The 15,044-nt window shown below is 41.2% G+C and overlaps 1 protein-coding gene across 2 annotated transcripts in view; it reads left to right on the top strand.

The window, feature by feature from the left end:
* The window catches only part of CDH4 (cadherin 4), a 410,612-nt gene that overhangs the window by 227,784 nt on the left and 167,784 nt on the right, over positions 1-15,044 (top strand). Inside the window, exon 1 of one of the 2 annotated variants that reach the window (XM_052683910.1) lies at positions 13,674-13,818. The exons of the other annotated variant lie outside the window; for it this stretch is intronic. The gene's annotated coding sequence lies outside the window, so the exon portion shown is untranslated. Of the gene's footprint in view, positions 1-13,673; positions 13,819-15,044 lie in introns of those variants that run through there. 2 annotated transcript variants of the gene reach the window in all.

Genomic DNA, 15,044 nt, shown 5'->3' with positions numbered 1-15,044 from the left:
AACTTCAACAAACAGGAATGTATGTACACATCTCACAAACAAAAGCAGTCAGAGGAGAGAAGGAAGGAAGTACCTCAGGAAGAAAAATAAAAATGGGTCAGCAGAGGAAACGTTTGATAAGGTCAGACAATTCCAAGCCCTTGGGCTGACCAGGTAGGGGCTGACTGACCCCAGCTGTGCCCATGAGAAGGCTGAGAAGTGGCCATGGCTGAATGCAAAGGAGCTGATGTTAACAATTCAGCTGCCCCCAGTTCTCATTGTTGAACTTAACCCTTTGTAATGTATGAATCTCTCTGGAGGAGATGCTGTTGAGAAAGGTGCTGCATTGTTTGCAGGCTTAAAGTGATTTGCTTTTTTTCTGCATGTGAATAGTATAAGTTTATGAGTGGGAAAACATCAGGAATGGAAATGGCAGCAGCTCATGCTCTGCTTGGTTTTAAAGCAACAGTGTTCCAGTTTGGCATTGCACAGTTGACGTTTGCCCACTGCACAGTATTTGTTTTCCTTTAATGTAGAATCATAGAATCATTAAGGTTGGAAAAGACCTCTAAGGTCATCTAGTCCAACCATCAACCTGTTGCCACATGAAAGCCATTAACGTTGTAGTGCTCCAGTACCCACTTCACAGAGGATGGCAACAAATGTGTGCTTATACAGAATTTTAAATGCACTTCAGTTTTTCCTGCATACGACCAGACTTTTGCAGCAGTAATCTCTCTCCCAAGGCCAGGAGTGCCAGCAAGAACCCAGCTGGGGCAGCCTGCAGGAGCAGCCTGGTCACCCCTCTTCTGGAAACTTTTAAGCGTATGCTCTGCATCCCCACTGCATGTGATTGTCTTCAGTGGATGTTACACAGAATCAGGTGAAATCCAGTCCTGTAAGTTTTACTGTTGTTGCTCTAAGGCACTCATTAGTATAAAGTATTCCTCATCAGATGCTAACAGCATCCACTCCCAAACTGCTGCAGTGCTGTGCCTTCCTCCCTGAAGACCCCAGGCATGCAGCACTGCATATGCAACAGCAGAATACAGCCCTAGAGAGGAAATGTCTGTAAATAGCTTTTCTATCAACAAGCCATGAACTGGGGTTCCATTCCTGCTGCTGTTGTGTAGGTGAGCTGTACAGTGTTCTGGTACTGAGAATTGGATAAAATTGATGTTTCAGCCAAGTACGTTCCAATGTGCTTTAAAATCTTCAGAATTAATCAGTGAATTGTCAGAGAGCTTCAGACTTATTACTTTTTAATAGCATTTTTTATTACTTGCTAATTATAAGGTGGAAAAGGTGTGAGGCACAGCTAGTATTATAGTTCCTTAAGTAAATTGGAGCACAAGGTCACAATAAATTGAAAAGTTATTAAGTGCATACTTTTCTGGAGATATAATACTTATCATTATAAAACAGGAATACAGACACTCTTTTTTTTAATGTCCACAGATGGCACAAGCTAATTATTCTCATTTGTATAGCACCTTACACCTCTGTAGATTTTTTTCAGAATGTTGAAAAACAGATGATCACGTCTGTTTTTGTAGCTGTGTGAGAGTTTTTCATTAACAAGATCAGGCAGGACCATCTGTGTGTTCTAGTAAAAAGTTTACCACCAACAGTGAATTCAAAACTTTCAAACAATGGGTGAATGCATAATTTGTCATGTGTAGGTACAGTGCATTGGCTAATAGCCCATGCAACTTTGTCGCAGGTTTCTGAATGCATTTCTTGTCTCTTTTAAGAGGAAAAAATGCAAGTCACTTTCAGCATTGCATTAATGATAAGATCAGCCCTGACTCAACGCAGTATTCAGGTATGTGCCTTCTATGTAGGTACACTCATCCAGGGAAAGAGGAGCAGCCCCCCAGGGATGCCAGCTGCGGAGGAGCAGCTTTCTCTGCCCTATGTATGGAAAAAGCCATCCTGGTAAGGGGAGGTGAGGGGCTTACCTACATCATCAGTGGTGAGACTTCTCTCATTTACGTAATGAGTTTATCAGAAGGACAGGCAGATCCTTGCACACTGTGATGCAAAAACACTGCATAGAGTGACTTTGACCTGAGGCAAAAGTGTGATTGCAAAACTGAGAGGGAATTTTAAAAAGCCTATGCAGAAACCACCTCCAGGAAGCCTGGAAGTTAATTGTCTGGTAGCTGTGATTCTTTTAGAGTTTTGTCCCTGTCCTTTCACTCTTCCCATGCATTCTCACTCTGTCCCAGCATTCTCATACTCCCAGGCTGCCTCTCCTACTCTTCCTAGGTTCAGAGAAGCAAAGTGTATGGAGCCAGGTGACACTGTGCCATCCAGAGCCATGCTGCTCTCCAGTCTGTGCTAGGATACTTGTCCCCAGAATGTAGAAAACATCTCAAAAGATGAGTAGCCATGAGTCAGACCTCTCATGCCCACAGCCCTGACCTGTTCTGCAGAAGGGATGGGTTGTGGGAGCTGGTGCTCAGTACTAGAAAGTTCTTGAAAAAGGATGACAAACTGTGAAAACAGATGAGGGCAGAGATGTATGGCGGTTTGTTTAAATATTGTTCTGACCCTTGTAATTTTAGCATATTAGACAGAGCCTGGAGCATTGAATGGGCACTTGACAAATATTCATGTAGTTCATGATTTCTAACCCTTATCACTATCAGCTTTTCCAGAGCAATCTCTGGCTTGTGTGTCTCCCTTGTGAAGTCATCAACATTTGCTCAGAGGTTGTATGGCTTGTTAGCTGGAGATGTATGTCACTCGTTAGAGATAGAAATGCATCTTGTCTTGCTGATGGAGGCATTAACAATTCCACTTGCAAATTAAGGAGTTGGTTTAAGTCTCTTCCGATATCCTTGTGAAAAACTGTGGCTCCTACACAGATGTCCTCAGCTGGTCTCGTTTTCACCAGAGTACACCAATTTGAGAGAGGATTTCATCTCAGAGCGTGGTTCTTTAATGAGAAAATGCTTTTGTGTCCTACATAATCCACATAATTAGTGCATGTTGGAGTCGGCACATATGGGATTTTTAAAAGCTCAATGCAGAGACTACAACTCAGGTTTAGTTATTGAGATACTTAAAACTTAAGCCTGGTTAAAATGTGGTGCTTTCAACAACCCAACATAAGAGCAGAGTGTCCAGTGTTGCTTGGAGTGTTTCACAGTCTGGACACTGCCATCTGAGTTTTCTTGGATGAACCATTTACCTTCTCTTCAGGTTCCTGATTCTGCAGAGGTGGAATGGTGATCCTTTTGTATCACACAGAAGCTTTTCTGAATTTTAATTAACAGCTGGCATGTTTGGGTATTCAGGGAAGAAATCTCCCTTGAATTTATTGCTTTGTGAGATTATTGTTTTAAGAATGTCATCTGAAGAATTTCTTCACATATATTTTATCTTCTCTTGGTAACCCTCATCTTCCTTGTTCATATGTCCAAAATGTAATTACAAAATGTTCCCTTAAGAAATAAAAATTCTAAGTGACTCCTTCAAGCCATGCTTGAAATTTCAGGAGAAGCAGAGTTACTTTTGCCACTTTCATAATTTTATTTGTACCACACTGGTTTTCAGTAACTGCAGTTGTAAACATCATTGTACAAAAGAAACAGAAAAAATCTGATCCTGGCTCTTGTGGGTTTGCCGTTTTGGTGTGGGACAAAGCGTGCTTGATGAATTGAGATGTACACATGGGACATGTCAACAGAGACAACAATTGCATGAGGAGGCAGCCGTCCAGAACAGCAGCTGCCTCACTGCTGCAGAGATTTTTGGCAAAGGATATGTTTAGAATCATATCATAGAATCACCAAGGTTGGAGAAGACCTCCAAGATTATACAGCCCAACCACCCACCTACAACCAATATTTCCCCACAAAATACCTAAACATTTCTTGAGCACTTCCAGGGATGATGACCCCACCACCTCCCTAGGCAGCCCATTCCAGTGCCTGACCACTCTTTCGGAGATGAAATTTTTCCTAATACCCAACCTGAACCTCCTCTGGCACAACTTGAAGCCATTCCCTCTTGTCCTATAGCTAGTTTGAAGAAGGGGTCTGAAGAAAAATGTGAAGGCAGCATTGCTGCAGTTCCAAAATGATGGAGCAACAAAGGAAAAGGAGCAGGGCTCCTTGGTGGAAGATGGCAATGCCAAGGCTCTGGTGGCAGGAGAATGGCTGTCTGAAGAGGGGCACAAGCTGCTGCTTGGTGCAAAGCAGGGAGACCCAGGGGGGCTCAAGGACAGATGACAGTGAGGTGAAATGGACGGCCAAGAGGCAAAGTCCTCCCTGAGAGTTTGAGGTAATTCTTCTAAAAAGAATTACCAGAACAGTTAGGTACAACATTCACCAGACAGAGAGGATACAAGAGCTCATATTCATATTCAGCCATATTTACAAAAACAAAACAAAACAAATCAAAACAAAAAACCACAGTTAAAGCTTCAGGATTACTGGCGCCTCCCACAGTTTTGGGATTTGGAATCTGTATATGAAATGTGCTTTGCTTCACTTTCTTTGACTCACCCTGCATCTGCTTTTCTAATGACAGGCATGTTTCCAACTAACAACTTCCTACTTTCTCATTAAAAGCAAAGGAAAGGGATAGGTAAAGTGTTACAGTGAGAAGATGTGTCACAGGAAGGAAAGAAAAAAATAGCTATCTGGAGAAACCCATCCCAGTCTGGTACTTATTCTTTGTTACATCTTGAAAGGTATTATTAGCTAAAGTATTATTCTGTATTTATCTGAAATTGTAATTGAGAATCATATTGCAGACTGTGTTCTTTCATATTTTAAATTAATTATATAAAACGTTTTTATCTGTGCCTTTACCCTACTGGAAAAAAAAAAAAAAAAAAAAAAAAAAAAAAAAAAAAAGACCTCTGGTTACTTTTAACCAAAGTATCAGCCTTAATAGTTGTGCTATAAGATGATCAATAGACATAATGAGTGAACTTCCACCACCATAGGAGCTGAGAATATTACTAAGGGTGTGAATACTTTAACTCAGTATTGTGAGATGATAAACTACCTTTTAATAGAACATTAACATTAATCTAAACAAGATTAGTGGAGCAAAGCATTGTACGAATAAGCTTGCTCAATTAAAACAGATGGTCTTCCATGCTGAATTCCATTATGTTAATAAAGCCTCCCTAGCATACCCACAAGCTTGCGTGTGCTCATGTGAGCTCTCTTTCTCTTTGCAAGGAGTGTGGTACATATAAATTTGCTTAGCTTTGTGCTACAGTACTCATTTTATCATCTTTTATTCTGAGAGCTCTTCAGAATTTCATATTTATCAAATTATTTCTGAATGATTAACACAAGATCTTTACATTTTCTTCTAATTACATGTCTATCATTAATCTTCACTATTTCTTTTCCCCCAAGCATTTTAGAGAAGGTGGAGAGAGATACAATTCAGCAATTAGAACCAGCTGCAAGCATGATTAAGGCTGTCTAAAACCAGGGAAGAAAAAAAAGTGTAAGACTGTAGCAACATTAATGTGTAACGTTAGCCAAAATTAATGATCAAACCTTGCATACTAGCATCTTAATATTGTCTCAAGCAAAATGGCTTTACATTTGTAAGGAACTCACAGTTGCAATCTAATCACTATTCTCCCCCAGACAAGATTTTACTGTTCATTACTGGAAGAATCAGAGTTTTGTTGCTTCAAGAATTATTATCCTGGGCAGAAGCTCAGCAAAATATTCACATGTATTAGGAGGCCCTGAAGTTTTCAATTTATTGAATAAATAAATAAATAAATAAATAAAATCCTTGCTTTACAGAAACCTCTGAAGGAATAATCTCTAACGTAATCCTTTCAGCCAAAATCAGCTAAATTAAAAGGTGATGTAAACAGACGTGATTTCACCTCTCTTCCCCACATCCTGCCTTACTGCTAAGATGGAAGAGAATATTTTAGTATTCTATCTACCTAAAGCTAAGCAGAATAAATCACTGAATACTGTTTAGCCTAACTTGCAGGGTTTGGAGCTAGCAGAATGCAAGAATAGGCTAAGAGTGCTTTTTCTCTTTCCTTATCTTGGTATTCTCTTTGCAGGCTTTTGATCATCCTTTGGTCCTTGTTTGCCTCTCAAACACTGTCAGAAATTTGCCTGTGTCAACAACTACTGGAGAAAAGCCTTTGCCACAAGACTGATACGTAGTTGCCTACCAGCTTTGGATGTCTTCAGCCTTAGGGCTCAATTGGCATTTCTGTTCCCTGGTAGACTGGGTAGACTTTCAAAAGATGAAGTGATGGTATTATGTATACCAAGCTGTGTGACTTGTCCAAATGGCCCAGCTGAAGGTGTTCACTCTTTACTCTTCCCTTTATATATCCACTTAAAAGCCAGAGAATGGCATAGAATGCCACAAAGAACCAAGGTTTTCAGGATAGTCATCACCAAATGCAATGGTGAGAGGTTGGAGTGCGTGAGTACTTTGTTGGTTCTTCAGTGGGAGTGGAGTGGTAGCTGAATACAACTTAATAATCCCTTAGTTTAATTCTTTCCACGTCTAAGACATTTGGCTGCATGCAGCTAGAGCTCCCCTTTAAATCAAAGTGACCCAAGTGCTTTTCCTGTGCACAGGAACAGAGAGTTGATGTATGGAATGGAAGTAAGCCATCATTAAAAGAATGATTGCATGTGTGCTCTACATTTCAGGTGTGAATTACTTTGGGGGGAAATACTCTTGAGAGCAGGTCTGCCTGGAAGATGTCAATGTCAACTTGGTAAACAAGGTTATAGGATGAGCAGAGGCTATTGATTATTGATGGTCACTGGAGACTGGTGGATGGATATCTACACCACTGCTCAGTTCACTGTGACTTAAGTGTAAATGAAATTTAATGTGAAATTGTGTATAATTGACAGTTCATCAACTATGGGCTAAAAACAGCTGATGTGGTGGTGGGAGTGTTGGCGTTTCATTACTTGGGTTTCCATGGCTGGCTTTTCCATAACTAGAGCCCGAGACGTCTCTAGTTTGTAACTCAGAAATATCAGCTTTCCAGTAAAGATAAATGAACAATAAATCAGAGGAGAAAGGAGGAGGTGTTTTAAAAGAGAAACACTGTTCCGAAGGATAAGCTTTCTACCCTTAAAGCTCACAGAGTTAGCGAGATAAGGGTTTGCTCATGAAGAAATTTATCCATTCCATTCCTAGTAAAAACGATGGGTACGAGTCGTCAATCACTGTCAAAAGCCAGCAGTGCTGCATAGGGACGGGAGGTGCGGGAAGTGAGCTGCAGAGAGATAGCTCACTGATTTCTGGTGCACTAACGGAGCATAGCTGAATGGGATATTGGTCCTTTGCTGCTTAAGCAGCCAGAAATAACAGGGTAAGGAACTAGCATATAATATCAGCGCTCCATGGGGGCATCGTGTAGTGCAAATACCCAAGGAGGAGAGTTGTGTAAACATATGACAAAGGTTTGAAACAAGTCAGCCTATATTTTTCTTTCTGAAACTACTATTTGGCATGATCTTCCCCCAATGGTTACATTCCTACCCACTGCCTTTTCATTTAAAACCTTTGGTATCTTTGGAACTCAAGGATATCAAGCCAACCTGCAGAAGGTAGGAGTCTGCCAGGTGTTCAGGCCATGGGCACACAGAGGAGAGCAACAAGAAAAGCATGCCCTGCTGCATGTCCCACCTTCTCATCTTGGTGCAACTTCATGACCTCATTTCCACCATGAGAGTACTCAGATCACCATATTTTGGGGAATGCTTCTGCCAGGGAGCAGCTTGTAAAGCAAAAATCTTGCTCTTGGCAGCCATGCTTAAGCTGGAGAGTCCCACATGTTGCATGTGAGCCTAAGTACTATGAAATGAAAAGTCAAGGAGGTTGGCTTGAAGAAAGGGATGAGATGTAGAAAGAAATGCCAGCAATCAGGTAAAATCTGTGGCATGAGAAAAATAGTGTCCTATTTCGTCAACCACATTTCAAATGTAATCTGTAATCTGTCTCTAGTTTTTATCAGAAATTAGACATTAGAATTATCAAAAGAACAGCTGAGTGAGTGATAGGAACTTCCAGTGCCATGGAAGTGGCTGATGCTGTTTGATGGTTTTGGTTTTTTTTACCAAGTGGAAATTTGGTCCTACTGTAGCATCAGAGCTTTCCTCCTGTGTATCTCCTCTTTTCTCTGCTGCCTTTTCTTCTTAGTTTTTGTTGCTGTTAGTTAGTTTCTTCTGGTTATACATATATTTGCCCTGTGGTCTGTGTTCATCGTTCATGGTGTTTGATTTAAAGGTCAGAAATGTCATTAAAACGATATGTTTTTATGGACTGAATAATATATTTCTTGTTTCTTACTCCAACCTTTCCCATGTTTTTTATTATACAAATGTAGAAAATGGTTACTTTTAGTAAACCTTTTGGGGAATTAGGGGTTTTATTTTTAATTAATTCAGATGTAGCACCTGGCAATAGAGATGAAATTGCTATTTGATGCAGCATTTATTGCCATGGCAAGTATGGAACAGAAGGCAAAATTCTTAATGAAACCTCTGCCAATATCCTTAGTACAATACGTTATTAGGTCAATTCATTCGTGATATTGGAGATATTAAAAGCGAAAAAAAGAAGAAAAATTTCACCTGTAGGACAAGGGGGTATGAGCCACCCCTACACATAAGTACTATGATTGTTTTAGTGGTGTCTATTTGTGCAAGTAGATTTTGTGGAGTATTTTGCTTGTCTATCAAGTGAGTCATTTTGTTGTTTTTCCTTGGATGTTTGCTGTTGGTTGTTTTTTTTTTTCTTCTTTATATCACATAGTAGAAAAGTAATGTGATTAACGAACAACTTGAGTTAATTGGGGGAAAAAATGAGATAAACAAGTTCCCATTCTTCCTAATCTTTGCATATTAGCTCCAATTGAGACCTGATCCACAATGAATAATTAAACAGTAAAAATTAAACTTGCGGTCATATAATTGCAGTATAAATGAATGCGTATGCATTCTGTGAAAAGATTTATTTTAGTACTTAGAATAAACCTTAGGACGTAGTTTCATCACATTACTAATGAAGTGTTTACATTGAGCTAGACATTACTGACAGCAGTAGCTGGCAGTCCTTACAGAGGCCTGGTTTTGAAAAAACTGCAAATGTGTGACTCTGAAGTGTTGAAGTGTTACTGCTAGTGTTGGTAACAGGACGAAAGAGCCAACACAGTGTCCTCATGGGGTCGGTGCCAGCTGATCCCTTCACAGCTGTAAGAAGAAGAAGGGTCTCCAGCTCAGATTTCATCATCACGCTCTGGTACCTATCAGTAAATTAGGCTAATTATATCTTTAGGTTACTGATGTCTGCATAGTTAAAAAAAATAAATAAATGGGGGGGGGGGGGGGGAGGGGGAATTAAAGTTTAGCAGAGCTTTCTTTGATACCATTCATCATACCCACTTAACCTTTAAAATAAATCAGCCAGTCAAAGTGTCTTTTTCAACCAATAAATAAGAAAGAAATAAAACGGCGTACCTCATGGCTGACTTCTCTGCCCTCGAACGGCCTGACTTTTTGATGTCAGCGTAGAGCTCTCATAACTGAGTTGAAATGAAACAGGACCGGGCAGCACAGTGATGGGCAGCACTGAGAAAACTGCCTTGATAGATCATTTGTTTGAGAGCATCTTCTGTAGTAATCACCTTGGAAAAATAAGCAGCGGGGAGCTGAGCTGCCCAGCCCTGGTGTGGGTGTGGGAAGGAGGGCTGTTGCTCCTCATGGCTTTTCTGCAGGACCGCTAAGTGTTTGCAACAGACTCGATCATTTAATAGCAATGTTATGACATTTCCAGAAATAGAATTCAGGCTTTTCTGTAAGATAAGAGGAAAAGTTGGTTGGGTTTGTCACATCCTTTGTTTTTACAGAATTAGTTTTGATGGATGAAGCAGTGGCAGAGAGATCTGAAGTTCACAAGTGATATTTATTTATTGCACTGCGTGTTCTTTTGTGGTAGCAGTTACTCAGCCATACAAATTAAAAAGTCAATTCTAAATCAACTTACACCCAGAAAGATCAAGAGTTTCATCAGAAAAAAAAAAAACCAACCTTAAACAAAAACCTCTCCGTATGAATGCTTCTAACTACTGCATCTGTTACTGCATGCCTGTTTCCCGGGGGCAAAAGGATGTTTTATTCTTCAGGCACAGTTGGTATCTCTCTTCTGCTAAAAAAGTGCCACCTCCTATAGGTTCTTTAAAACGTTCACACTTGACTGTTGGAAATGATTCAGCACCCCCCAGACCTCTCCTGTAGCAGAGTGCTGCAGTAATAAGTGAGTTTTGTTCATTAACACGCTGCTTAATGCTAGGAGCAGCAGCCAGTTTTGTACATTTTCTTTGTGTTTTTACTGAAAGAAGAAGCAATTTCTCTGGTCTCTTCCTATTCAGGAAATCAAGTAGCACTTGCCTTGCAAAGCATTATCTTCAGTGATGCTTTTTCTGAATATTTAGTAGAGGGTTTTCCTTAACAAAGGCCATATGCATATCGTTGTGGGATTTTTTACTATTTTTAGAAAGAGCTGCACATGGATTTCAGTTTGGAATTAATAGCTGAGAAAAACATCTAGATGAATAAACCAAATACAAATGTAATGGTTACAAGTTCTATTCATAATTAAAATCCAGAGAGAGAAGACACTCAATAAATCAGAGCACATAGGAACCAGATGTTGTGTTTGGGGCAGTAGTGGAAGCTCCATGTGGCCCTCAGAGATGAAGGTGATGTTCTGTGGACAGCAAAATACACTTTTCTAATGGCATCAGCCTGACTGCCTCATGCCAGAATGAGCCTTCCTCTGGGCTTTGCTGCTCTTCATCCTAACAGTACCTCCTTACAACCTTCTGCAACTGTGCCATCTATGCAGCTTGGTAGTTTTAGAAGAATGGAGGTGGAACAAATTTATTTCCTTTAAGAGGTGGTGGGATGCTGCTGGTGAGGGATGCATCCTGCTTCAAAGGACTGTGCCACTGCTGTAAATGTTTTGCAAAAACAGTTTTGTTTTAAAGCAAAAATGGAAAAAAGAAAAAAAAAAAAAAAAGATATATCAAGGCTGATGCTATCTGCACTCAGGAGTAATTTGATCATAACCCTCTTTATATCTGTCTCTTCCCCTGCCTGAAGTTCCCTACCTTAAAATGAATTTGTTCCTGAGACTGCTCACAGAGGTAATCTAAACTGGTCCTCGCTGTCAATGACACGTGTATAATGACATTTTATGGCTTGTCTTAGCCAGCCTGCCGGAGGACTCCTGTCTCTAATTGGTGCGTTAGGAGCTGCCCACAGCCCTGGGACAAAGCAGCACTGGGGCTGCGGAACCACGGAATGGGCTCCTACCCACTGTGCAGGATGTGCATCCATCCCATGGGGCATCCCTGCTCCCTGCAGGCCCATTCAAAATCCCTGGAAAACACAGGGCGAGGTGGGCTCTCAGCCCCCAACCCCCTGCTCTGAAATACGGGTGCTACCAATGGGGGGTAAAATGCAAATTTTATTGCAGCAAGACAATGTTTTCCTTTTGGATTCTGGGTTTTGTGTGCTTTTGGAAAGCATTTGGCAGCCACAGCAAGTATGTTTACAAAAAGAGCAGAACTGGTAAAGTTCAGGTTCGTGTTTGGATTCAGCCCCAGCAAACTGAAGCTGAAGCTGTGCCAGACGTTTGAAGCTGCCAGACGACAGTTCATCTCAAACAGAAAGCTGAAGAGGGGGAAAGAAATTTGTCAAATGTATTCCATGTGGAATTTCAGGCAATTTAATTTGATTCACTACACTCTGAAAAGTCTTGGACTTCCCTATTGTTTCTTTACTTTAACACTAAATTTGATACCTTCTGGGATGAGCAGTGCTTTGTGCTGCATTCGTCACATCCTCTAATTTACTGGCTTTAGTCTCTCTTTGTTTTAATTGACAACACCAAGCCCTGCCAAAAGCTCTCTGTTAACTTTAGGGTCATTTTAGTCCTGCAGTTGTTCTTCAGGGAGGGCCGTTCTGCCTTTCTTGGTGGGAGGACTACTGCAGTAAGAAGGGGGAAAAGGGGTAAATGGGAAAAGGGAAAGGAGAAATGATAGATTTCGTCTGTGTGCCTCCATCTGAAGCACCTGTGGGTGAATTTCCTACAGATTCGGGGGACACTGCAGCCAGGCCCTGGTGCAGGAGCACTATGGCTCTCTCCAGCCATATAGTCACTCCTTCTCTCTACTTCCCCTATGTTTATTACCCTCTGTTACGGAGGCCACTTCTCTAAGTCCTTCTGACCTAGTGCCAGAAACAGAACATAGAACTTCTGCATCTGTAGATGAAACTGCCTGAATTTGTCCAAATGTCTGAACACTGGAGCCCACACCATTTAAGTTCAAATAATATTCATCTCTCTTGAAACCTATAGACTTGTGTAGACTCTGTAAATTTTCCCAGATAAAAAAATAGAATAAAACCTCCAATTTTAATGTTCTTGCCCCTGAGCCATCTATTAATTTAGTATAATGTGATTGACCTCTCTGGATCAGTGTATGTTTGTTCCCTCAGCTGGGTTCAGGAAGACAAGAACAGCCAAGCCCAAAGTTGTCTCACAAGTCAGTAGTGAGGAGTTCGGCGCCTTTACTGGTGTGTCTGATTTATTATTTTTTTTCCTGACAAGTGCAGCTTCTATATCTAGGTGTTGAAGTTTTGTCTTGAAGGGCAGGAAAAGAGAAGGGCTGGAGGCTATCTGACACGGCTGCAGTCAGAGCATCTCTTTCAGATTCTCTTCTTAGGCTGTAAAAATGGTCTACGCTCACATATTTTTTTTCTCCCTGACATCTTTCAGCAGCTCCCTGTGACTTTCAAATACAGTTCTGGCAAGTTGAAAAGGATGGATGTGGGACAAAAGAAGAACCCTCGGGGCTGTGGAAGCAGGCAGGGCTGCCTGCAGTTGTGCATATGTTATGCGTTGCCCATCTCCCACCTTTGCTGCAAATGTTGGATGTTTCTGATAGAGGCAGGGCTGAGGCTCTGCTCTTCCCAGGAACTCTCAGGAGAACTGCTCTGTGCAGCACTTCCCAGCCCCAGTCACCCCACAGCTTTTCCCCAGAATACTTCTGCACCAGGAGGTTGCATGAACCTAGAAGCTGCCCTATGATGACATAAGATCTTGCCATTATAATTAAGCTGCTGTAAAATCTGTAGCTTTTTCCTCAAGAAATTTGTAGTGATGTTTAAAATCTGTTCTGTGCAAGCATTTTGACAAACATGAGAGTGCTTTGAAAATCATTAGAGCTAAAGGTAAATCCTCTAAGTAAAGTGCCCTGGGATTTATGTACTCAGTGCTGTAGTAATAATAATTAAAATGCATACTACTGCAGATAACTCCCATAACTTGCACTTTGCTCCGAAGCTGAGAAACTCATTGATTAGTCCATGGGGTCAATTAGTCCATCTTGTTTGAAGAGTTAATCATAGAGAGGCTATGCAACATGACCAGCACTGAAACAGGTTTGTTTACTGATTCTTAATCAGAGAACCCAAACTCTCCTGTGGAGTGGTGAGAGGTTTGTTTCTACTTAGCCTTTAATTGCAAAATGATCTCATTAGTGCTATAGTGAATCTCAGTACTATCCTATAGATGTGTGGGTTAGCAGAAATGCTAAGTCACAGGTTGAACCAGTGATGGAACACCTGGTGGGAAGGCAGGGCCAACCCAGCTGAGCTCACCTGCATGCAGTGAGTGGTCAGAAGGTGAGGAGCCAGGATCCACTCCTTCCTTCCCAGATCTCACTGAAGGGTTGCAGTGTAAGCAAGGGTATCTTGCTGAAGATCTCTGCGTACCTGAGGTCTTTTGAAGGTATGTGGTTTCTTTCCTTTATGCTTATGGTTTGCATTTGAGCAAATCCTCACTCATTGTAGTCTGGTTCTGCTGTTCTGCTGTTGTTGCTGCGCTTTCCATTGCATTAGGCATGGAATTTAAAGAAGAGCAAAGAGCAGAAATGGTTGCCGCAAGAAGTTAGCATTTGTCAGGAAGTGTTGTGCTGTAGATATTTTTGAGGTTAACTGAACCTGACTCCTCTTTATTTGCCTTTACATCCCAAACAAAAGCTACAGTTGCTCATCCCGGTCGCTTTTGTTCTACCTTATGTTTAAGAACAGAAGAGGATTGTTGTAATGGAACTGCTATGATGGGGTATTTAGTGGAAGATAGAAGTTTCCATTGAAAGCAATAACGGAAGTCAACGGGGCACTTACTATGATATTCACTGCAGAAAGGGGTAATTCTCTGAGTGATCCCAGCTCAGGGGCTGTCTTTCCCTCTCCATGTTAAAGACTTCAGGCCATATAGATGTCCTTCTTACTGGCTTCTGGCATCAGTCCTTGGCCCATTTTTTAAATGTCTTAATAGTGCAGAGGGAAAGTAACAAGCTCTCTGATTAACAAGCAAATCCCAGGTAAAGCAATTGCTGCTAAAATAGGTGCTGGAAACCCAGAGGTGAGGTTGCACCTTCAGGGTTAAGTTTTGAGCATAGAAAGCAGTGAGTGGCATCCTTAACATGGGGTGCTAATGGATGCAGGTTCAGGTTCCTGTACTGGGGAAAATCCAGTGTGAACTCACTGCCTCTTGGAATCTGGAAGTGTCTCCCTTTGTAGCAAGCTTCTGGCTTGGATTTAGGAAACTGGGCATCAGATGACTCCCCCCAACCCGATTTTAAATACCAGGAAGAGAATACAATGCAATATTCCATTTACTAACACTGGCTTCTAATCAGATAAAAATAAGTGACAGTGTAGGATGAATCCCTCTACTAACTGCCAGAACATGTCGATTTATCAAATTTTTCCACTGTTGCTCTTTTTTGAGCTAGCCTCAGAGCTGACAGTGTGTGTTTTACGGTGCAGCAAGGTAGATTGATTGATCCTAAATAGAAAAGCCTTTGGGGTCTCTAGCTGATGTTTTAGCTTCAGAAAAAAAATCCTGAATAAAGCATGTTAATGTAGAGAAAGGAGCCTGCTTTAATTGGACCAACTCCTGGCTTGCTGAAAATTAATGGCTGGCTGGCTGTTGCCACAGTGATTCAT

This window comes from Tympanuchus pallidicinctus, unplaced genomic scaffold (genome assembly GCF_026119805.1).
Source record: "Tympanuchus pallidicinctus isolate F22 unplaced genomic scaffold, pur_lepc_1.0 scaffold20, whole genome shotgun sequence".
NCBI lineage: Eukaryota > Metazoa > Chordata > Aves > Galliformes > Phasianidae > Tympanuchus > Tympanuchus pallidicinctus.
The sequence above is the reverse complement of the archived record's forward strand: the minus strand, read 5'-3'. Positions and strand labels throughout refer to the sequence as shown.